At 46.6% G+C, this 9014-nt stretch overlaps 2 long non-coding RNA genes across 2 annotated transcripts; both read left to right on the forward strand.

Moving 5' to 3' along the window:
- Positions 1 to 372: 372 nt before the first annotated feature.
- On the forward strand, positions 373 to 1929 carry LOC121444266. The gene is made up of 3 exons (XR_005973768.1): positions 373 to 468; positions 1252 to 1357; positions 1877 to 1929. It is a non-coding gene; the product is annotated as an uncharacterized LOC121444266 (long non-coding RNA).
- On the forward strand, positions 1926 to 3880 carry LOC121444265. The gene is made up of 3 exons (XR_005973767.1): positions 1926 to 1945; positions 2671 to 2744; positions 3708 to 3880. It is a non-coding gene; the product is annotated as an uncharacterized LOC121444265 (long non-coding RNA).
- The last annotated feature ends 5134 nt before the right edge of the window (positions 3881 to 9014 follow it).

Here is a 9014-nt window from a genome sequence, read left to right on the forward strand (position 1 = left end):
TGACAAAATAAAACCTGTGTCAGGAACTGTCCTTCCTAGAGGCATATAGCTCACCAGATCACACTGAGGGTCCCAGGAGGAGGCAATGTCCCCAAGCCCTGTGTGACAGACAGCTGAAGGCACTCGGGAAAAGGGCAGGCTGCCACAGACTTCCTGCTGGGACATGAGGCTTGGTTGAGAATGTGAATTTGGATCTTAAAGGACTAGCGGGCCACCCCCCCCCCATGCCCACATGAAAATACATCTGCAAAGGAGCCAGCACTGATGCTGTCAATGTCTTCCCCTGTGCAGATTAGAAGGGAAGAGTACGTGCTGTCACTGGGCATGGAAGTTCCTCCTATGGGTCAGGATGCAGCTGTGCTTCGTGTAGGTGGTGAGGATCAAGGCTACACAGCTGTGCACAAGGGGACAAGAGGAGGTCAGCTCCAGTCACCGGTCTAGGCAACTATTGGGCAAGCACACACACAGGTGGGGTGTCATCCTCTCTCAACTGATACCTTTGGTACTCCCGTGAGAGTGGTACACTGTGGAGGTGTGTGACCACATGGGTGTGTTGTCCATCAGCTATAGCTTCTCACGGGGAAGGCAGTACTGTAGGTCCCCACCATACCCTCTCTCTTTCTGTTTGTGCGTGTGTAGTGTGTGTGTGTGTGTGTGTGTGTGTGTGTGTGTGTGTGTGTGTGTGTGTAATCTCTGGTGTCTTCCACAGTCACTTTCTCCATTATTGTTCGAGACTGGGTCTCTCACTGAACAGCCCTGGGGATCCTCTTGACCCTGCTTCCCCAGTGCAGAGTCAAAGATGCCTTCAGCAGGTCCAGCTCTTATTTGGGTGCTGGAGACTGAATTCAAGTCCTCAACCTTGTGCAGTAAGCACTTTACCAATGGAGCCATGTCTCAAGAGCCTGTCTGACATTTATTAGACCAACACGCAGTGGTGGAAAAGGTTCATCTTCCTGTCAGTTCTCTGTCTCCCTTCGACTCTTTCTGCTTCTTCTCAATTGCTTCTTCATCTTTTCGTCTTTCCTCTCTGGTCCGTCTGCCCTCTCCTCCTTTCCTCTTCCCTGTCTCCTTTATCTTCACTTCCCATTTCACTTTCATTCCCTCTCCAGCCCAAACCTCCTCCAGGTGTCTACTTAGGATTCCACTCTACCAACCACCTCAGTGCTCTTGATACCTCTGCTTGGCCTGGCACGGTGGAGGCTTCCTGAGTCATGTCTGCTCTTTGCTAAAACATTTTCTTGGTCCACTCAGAAAGTCTCACTCTGACCCAGCTGCCAAGAGTCCAGCAACTCCAAAAATCCAAAGATCAGTGTTAAAGTAATCCTGCAAACTTCGCCGGCCCTTCTACAACCAGCTGGTGAGTCACAGATTCCCCTAATTCTTCACTATTGGTTTTGAGTCATTCTGTGCTGCCCTTGAGTGCAGCCGCCATTCTCTCCAGCTGTCCTTTCAGAGCCTCCAAGATTAGGATGTGGTGGCTAATACCAGTAATCCCAGAACTTGAGAAGTGGACAATAGAGGATCAGGACTTCAAAGTCATCCCTGGCTACACAGTGAATTAAGGGTCATCTTGGACAACACGAGTCCCTGTCTCAAAATTAAAATAGGGTTTGATTGAGGGGTGGGGAGAACATGAGATATTAAAGTGAAATGCAGGCAGATTGGGGGCAAAAGGGCACAGCTGTGGAAATGAGAGTCAGGGCTACGAGTGTTCTGAGTGTGCAAGGCCAGACGAGAGTCAACCAAAGCAAAGCATGTATGGGAATGCTGGAAGGAAACCTGTGCTTTGTTAGCTAATTGAATAAAACACACCCAGAGGGAAAGAAGAGAAGAAAAGCATCCTGGTTAGAGCCACACAACCTTTGTCTCTGGTCAGGAGCAGGGTCCTCAGTCCTTAGGAAAGCGCACAGATTGCCTTGCTCCCACCATGTCCGCTAACACCTAGGTGAGTGCATGTTCCAGGGATCATTGCTTGAGAAGGGTGGGCATGTGGAAGGTGCTCTAACTGCAGCTGTGCACCCCATACACACGGCCCAGATCTCCTCATCTTGACACCCGGGATCCACTTCCAGCTTTGCCTGCAGCCTAGAGGTCAGTGTTTGGGATGTGATCCCCTCACAGTGGAATATGCCTTTGCCCTGTACCCTATTGCAGAAAGGCTATCAGAACCCTTCAAATTAACACCAGGTGTCCCCAGGCAAGATGTCCCAGGGAAAAGTCTCTGGAAATCCTTTCCAGACACTGCTCAGGAAGGAGCTAGTCCACAGCGAACTCCCAGGAGTGGGCAGGAAGGAGGTCCTTCCTCCCTTTCCTTGGCTTCTCACCTCCCTCTGAAGGAGCATTATCTGCTTCCAGAACTCAAAGTCCCTGGGAGAATTCTCATCCTGCCTTTCAAGTCACGCAGACTGTCTATAAAACCCAGCGATCCTTCCGTGTTCCCACGGTCACCCTTGGCCATGTGCCATTGTCTGAGTCTGCATTAAGTGCAAGGACAGCTGTGTCCTGCCATGTTGGACTCTGTGACTATGAACAGGCCACTCCCCCTCAGGGCTTCAGGATTCTGTGAAATGAGGGGCAGGACCATGCTGGCTTCAACTGGAGGCTTGATGGGAGCCAGAGTTCTGGGTGGTCCAGAACCCAGTAGTCCATGCAGTTCTGCTTTTTTTGCAGCATGCATTGAATTCCAGTCTCTTCACTCCTGAGCCTCAGTTTCCCCGGGTGACAGCATGTCATGGAGTCCTCAGGTGAGGGTCTTGACCCAACCCCTATGCCCGTGTCTTTCTGAACCGCTCACCAGAGATCCCCACTAGAGATACAGAGTCTCTGTCATTCTCTGGATTTCTTTTTGGACGTGTCTTATGGATCGGTTTCCTCTGTGCTGGATGCTTTTGTGCCCAGGTAAGCCTCCAGGTCCCCTCGTCCTGGCCCTGCGGACTGTGCTTATGGGCTTTTAATCACCGAAGAATGTTAGTTAGTGTAATTAACGTGTTCTCATCTTCAGTCTTGGCCTGTGTCGTTTTCTGTCTCCCTCCACCTTGGTTCTCTCCTATTTTAACTTAGTGAGAAGAGCTCCTGTCTGCATCACCATAGCAACCAGAGTTGAGGGCCAATTAAGCCATGACTGAGCCATTAGACACCTAAGCTGATTAAAGAGTCCAAAATATTGGCGAAAAGGAGACAAACAAGGCAGGTCCTGGCTGCAGCGATGTGAGGGGCACGGCCAGTGAATGCTGAAAACCCTCGCAACCTGGGCTCCAAGCTGTGGGCCCTTGTGTCATCTCTGTGCCCTGTGTCCTAGGCCTCCAAGCCAGGAAAGGTCACCTCTTCCCTTCTCAGGGCAACCATTCTGAATGAGTCCCTCTCAACCGGCCCCAAGCAGCAACTGGAATCTGCAGTGCTAAAGGCCATTCAGCGGGACAGACAGGGCAGTCACACAATTCACCCTGAGTCCTAATTTCTTGGCCCCTCCCTCACCTTCCCCGTTACTTTGTGGCATTTTCGCCAATGAAAGGACCTTTTGCAACTTGCTGGTCCCAAACAGGTCCCCTGTTGTTCTGGTCTGTGTTTGTGCGTTTTTAATCCCACATGTACCAATTAGTGCAATTAAGACATTCAAATTATAATTGGACCCCCTTTCCTATGTGCCTAAGCCCCCGCCCAAGTTTCCTGCTGCCTTTCATTTCATCTACTGAATAAATCTCTTGCAGAATTGCCATAGCAACAGGCCACTGGGCAGATTAAACCATTATGGGTCTGGACACTGACACTCAAAACTGATTGTGGTTCTGGAAACTTGGATGGCTGAGCAAGAATCCTGGAATTCGGACAAGGAGGCTCATAGCTGAAGAGCAGAGGCAGCTCACCATCTCGGGCCTTGGTTCAAACCCCGACTCCTGACTTCATTTCTTCCCCTGTTTGCTTTGGTAGGGGAAGAATGAGGCAACATCAGTTGTAGGTGGGGTGCCTGTTATTAAGTGTGATTGCCTGAATTAGGATGTCACGACATGACCCTTTGAATATCCCCCTCTAGGTATAACCTTACCCTTCTGAGCATGACCTTCCCTTTCATGTACCTAGTTTTCGTGATGAAGAGGGAGCTTATAGGAGCCCTTTTGGGAACATACTCGTAAAGTTGTATGTTTGACTTTGCCCCTGTTGTTGAACCTGCTAAGCCTGTTGGGCATCTCTTGCTCCCAGTAAGGTACCTTCCCTTGTTCTTAAGAGATGGCTGAGCAGGGAATATTCTGTACTACTCTTCTAGAGGACTTGAATCTCATTATCAGAAACCATCTAGTATTTCACATCTACCTGTAACTTCAGTGCCATGGGATCCAACACCCTCTTCTAGCTTCTTTAGATAAACAATTGGAAAATACATTACTCCATGCAGACGTAAACACACGCGCGCTCACGCACACGCACACACACACACACAGAAAGAGAGAGAGATTTTTAATTAATATACCTGGCCCTTATAATGGGGTTGTTTTAGTGCCTATTCCCAACACTGGGTTCCACTAATAAAAGGACAGTGGTACCACCTGGATTGTGAGCAAGTGACAAATTCCTAATACAATGGCTTCTTCTGGGGAAAGCCAGCATCTCCTGTTTGGTTTAAGATTTCTGTTTACAGTGTACCTGGCCTGGTCTAGTACTGACAGTGTGAGTACCTGAAGTAGGGCACAGGAAGTGATCATAAAAATTCAAATGCATGAGGTTATTCTTTTCAGTAAAAGTTCCCCCTCCCTCTCAATACTACTTTCTATACTCGTAGGCTCCAGTTATTTGCACTAAGAGTAGAGCTCCTAGCCCCAGCAGAATTGCCATGGCAACCAGAAGCCAGAGTAGGAGATTGCTGCTGTCACTGAACATCAAAGCTTATTGAAGTGTATGTGGCAAAGGGTCTCACTTTCTAAAGGAAAATAACTCCCAGCTGGTGAGGAGTAGTCCTTTGGCCACCTCCCCCTCCCCGAAACACACACAGTCCGTGAGCCACCCCATCTTCCATGCCTGAATTTTGAAAAGAAGCAGAGCACATTTTCTTCCCCGTGAGCCAATGCATATGTTGGCAATAAAGTACTGCTTGCCCCCTACAATCGTTATTAAAGAAATATGTGAGGGGACATATGCTCTCAAGGTATGTGTCCATGGATGTGCACCTGTTTTTGGGAACTCTACTCGTTCTACTTGTATGCATTGCAGGTCCTGCCTCATCTGTTCTCCACACAGCATCTAATCCTCTGATGGCCACATCCTCATGATAAGGAGGTACAAGTAAAGGAAGCATCCCATGTATCTGAGTAAACACTCTGCTTGTCCTTTCATCACTTTGGATAACTGTCCACCCTCTGTCAACATCCAGCCTCGTATATGATCAACTAATTCCAAGCCTTTTGATCCAGTCAGTGCACAGCCCTAGCAATAATCCTGATGCTCCCTTCCACAAATGTACCTTTCTCTACTCAATGATTCCCACTGGCACATAAACTTTCTACAAAGCATCACATATTAAAATAAAGCAAAACAAAAATCCAGTGTTACCTTTAAAAATCTGTCTAGTTCAATGGGGGCTGACTGAGAAGCCATTGATAATGGCACTGGGACTTGTTTCTATTACATATACTTTGGGATCCTAGTCTGTACGGATGCACACCTTCCTAGGCCTGGATGGAGGTGGGAGGGCCTTAGACTTCCCACAGGGCAGGGTACCCTGCCCTCTCTTAAGACTGGAGGGGAAGGGAATGGGGGGAGTGGGGGAGCAGGAGGGGAATGGGAGGAGGGGAGGAAGTGGAAATTTTGAATGGAAAATAAAATTAAAAAAGAAAAAATCTGTCTAGTATATCATCTCTTCTCTGTTTGCTCTTTATCAAAGATTGTTGTGCATTTTTTATTTTTCTTATTTTTTATTTCTGATTTTTCTTGAAAGAAACTTTCTATATCTTTGAATAACAGCTTATTGAAGCTATTCACCCATTTTAATATAATAGTTTTATTAATTCTTTGAGCATTACATATATACAAAGTATTTTGATCATATTAACCCCACTGCTCCACATAACTCTTCCCAGATATACCCCATCTCTATACCTTCCCATGGCACAACTTTTTAAAAACATGTTTATTAAATTATTTTCATTTATTCTACATACTGACCAGTTTCCCCTCCTGCCTATCTTTCCATTTCCTCCCCTGCTTCCCTTCTACTTCCTGTCCATGCACCCCTCCTCTGTCTCCATTTAGAAAGGGCAGGCCTGCCCTGAGAGTCAGCATAGCATGGAACATCAAGTTGAGGCAGGACCAAGCTCCTCCCCCTGCATGGGGCAAGGCAACCCTGTTTGAGGGTTGGGTTCCCAAAAGCCAGTTCAAGTGCCAGGTACAGATCCTGTTCCCACTGCTAGGAGTTCCACAATCAGAGAGACAGGAAGGATTGTGTGAGTCAGGGGTCCTGAGCTCATGGGAGCTCACAGACTCTGAACCAACAGCTAGGGGACCTGCATGGGATTGACCTAGTCCCTCTGCATGTGTGAGACAAACAATGTATGGAAGGAAAAAGGTATCTTGATTCTCAATTTCACTGATTTTGGTCAATGGCCAGCTGGCTCATTTGCTTTCAGGCTGTGATAAAGCAGACCACTCTAGCAAAAAGCATCTAGTAGAGAAAAACGGCTCACATCATGGTGGATAGAAAGAAAGGAATAGAAAGGGAATAAGGACAAGACACACTCTTCAAAGCATGCCCTCACTGACCTATTTCTTCCAGAGCCACCATCTGACAGTGTGCACCTCTCAGCAGACTCACCAGTTAGGGAACAAGTCTTTAATATGTGAGCCTTTTGGGTGGATTCTTCACATTCAAATGATAACAGCTTCTGTCTTCTAACACTGCCTGCCCTTCATGTTTCTCCTGTGTGCCATGACTTCACCTGGGTTCTAATAATGATCCTATATTATATGCCGGTGAACTGAAAAACTATGCTAAACATATAAGACAATGGCTGAAAGGAAAATTTTTTCTAGTTATTAAATCAATCCTTTTGATGTGCATCCAAATGTACAACAATTTTATCATCTATAAATGAAAGATTTTAAAGATTAACTTCAAAAATTCAGCAAATAGCAGAGAAGTTTCCTTGAATGTCATCACACACAGCATCTTGTTTTATTACTTTATAAATAATACCAATCAAAATTTCCACTTCCTCCCTCTCATTTCCCTCCTGCTCCCCCACTCACCCTTCCCCCTTCCTCCTCCAGTCCTAAGAGAGGACAGGGTACCCTGCCCTGTGGGAAGTCCAAGGCCTTCTCCCCTCCATCCAGGTTTAGGAAGGTATGCATGCAAATAAAATAGGATCCCAAAAAGCCGCTACATGCAGGAGAGACAAATCCCAGTGCCATTATCATTGGCTTCTTGGTCAGCCCCCATTGTCAGCCACATTCAGAGGGTCCAGTTTAATCCCATGCTCGTTCAGTCCCAGTCCAGCGGGATTTGGTGAGCTCCCATTAGCTCAGGCACACTGTCTCAGTGGGTGGACCAACCCCTCGAAGTCCTGACTTCCTTGCTCATATTCTCCCTCTTTGGGCTCTTCAACTGGACCTTGGGAACTCAGTCCAGTGCTCTGATCACACACTACATCTTAAGGAAGGGAGAGGCAAGATAGGTTTTACCTATATTCATGAGTTTCATCAAATCTACTTAGTGTTATAGAAGAAAGATAACTCCTTTTAAAAAGGAGTATGTCATTAAGTGAAGTATTTCCCAAACTAACTTACTAGGAGCACCAGATTGGAAACATGTTTCCTTTTGTGTTGTTTGTTTGCTTTGTTTTTTGAGACAGGGTTTCTCTGTGTAGCACTGGCTGTCCCGGAACTAACTTTCACCAGGATCCTCATTTTGGGGGTCCACAAAACTTTCAGAGTTGCTTAGACCTAGGAATGTTATACCTAGACTGGACAGCCTAGCGTAGGATGTCTCAGCCAGATGCCAGGTTTGTGCTCAAGTGAATCTAAAACTAAGACCCCCTTACCCAGGCAGGGATTCAAATGAGAGACCAACATCCCAGTGGACTATGGGAAAACTGACTTCACCAATATCCGGCCTGTGGGAGACGATAAAAATACCTGCTAGTTTTTATAGACACCGTTTCCAGGCGGGTAGAAGTGTTCCCCAACTGGACAGGAACTGCTCAAACAGTAGCTAAAAAGCTCCTCCGAGAACTGATCCCCTGATTTTGCCTCCCCCTAACAATGGGGTCAAACAATTGACTGGCTTTCATAGCCCAAACCTCTCAATTAATAGCTAAAGCTTTATTCATAGATTAAAAACTTCATTGTGTTGTTGTGAGGGCCCAGTGTCAATAGTGTAGCAGAAACCAGAGGCCTCGAACCAGACCAATGGCCTCCTGCAGTGCACACTTGCAAGTAAAGATGCATGGACAAAAGGATTTATTAGGTGACTCACTGTGTTATACTACAGCTTCCATAACTAGATTTTTACTTTTTCCTTTTTTCTCTTAAATTTTTGGGATTGGAGTGCAGGGGTGGAGGACAGATGCGAAGGGACAGGTGAAGCATAATTAATAAAAATACAGAAACTGATATTGGGGTTCAACCTGAAGATCAGAAAAGCAAGTGGCCAGCCATTGATTCTTACCTTGACCTCAGTCCAAAAATGATAATCCTGCCTCCAAGAAACCTCAGAATGAGACTGAGCTTGTGAGCTGTCGCTTCCCGTTTTATATTCCTCTTCAGGGCTGGATTAAAGGCGTGCACCACTGGGATTAAAGGCATGCACCACCCAATTTCTATGGCAACTAGTGTGATCACTGGAATTAAAGGTATGTGTAACCACTGCCTGGTCTGTAAGGCTGACCAGTGGGGCTATTTTACTCTCTGATCTCCAGGCAAGCTTTATTTATTAAAATACAAATGTCACTACAGACAGGGAAATGAATGGGGTCAATGTGGTGTTGGAGCGATGACTCAGTGGTTAAGAGTACTGGGTGCTCTTCCAGAGG

Source organism: Microtus oregoni, unplaced genomic scaffold, assembly GCF_018167655.1.
Source record: "Microtus oregoni isolate MIOR12 unplaced genomic scaffold, Mior012 000119F_ref0000445, whole genome shotgun sequence".
Lineage (NCBI taxonomy): Eukaryota > Metazoa > Chordata > Mammalia > Rodentia > Cricetidae > Microtus > Microtus oregoni.